This window comes from Aptenodytes forsteri, unplaced genomic scaffold (assembly GCF_000699145.1).
Source record: "Aptenodytes forsteri isolate BGI_AS27 unplaced genomic scaffold, ASM69914v1 Scaffold54, whole genome shotgun sequence".
NCBI lineage: Eukaryota > Metazoa > Chordata > Aves > Sphenisciformes > Spheniscidae > Aptenodytes > Aptenodytes forsteri.
In genome coordinates, this window is record NW_008796044.1 from 18,004,895 (window position 1) to 18,005,149 (window position 255).

A 255-nucleotide genomic window follows, 5' to 3' on the forward strand; every position below is an offset into this window, starting at 1 on the left:
AGGGGGCTGCTTCACCGCCAGCCAGAACTGCTAACGTAACCTTTCATGTGTCTTTTATATTGTCAGTGGGCTTTTAAGTTGTTAATAGTGAAGACCAGGAGAGTCTGTAGGATAACTTTGGATCTAATGGGTGCTCATCGGCATCATACTTCTAGAGTTTATTTATTATTATATTTTATTTAAATAACTTATTTTTATACTGCATAATCTAAAGATTCAAGATGAAAAAGTCCTGGCTGGAGGAAGGCTTTCTTC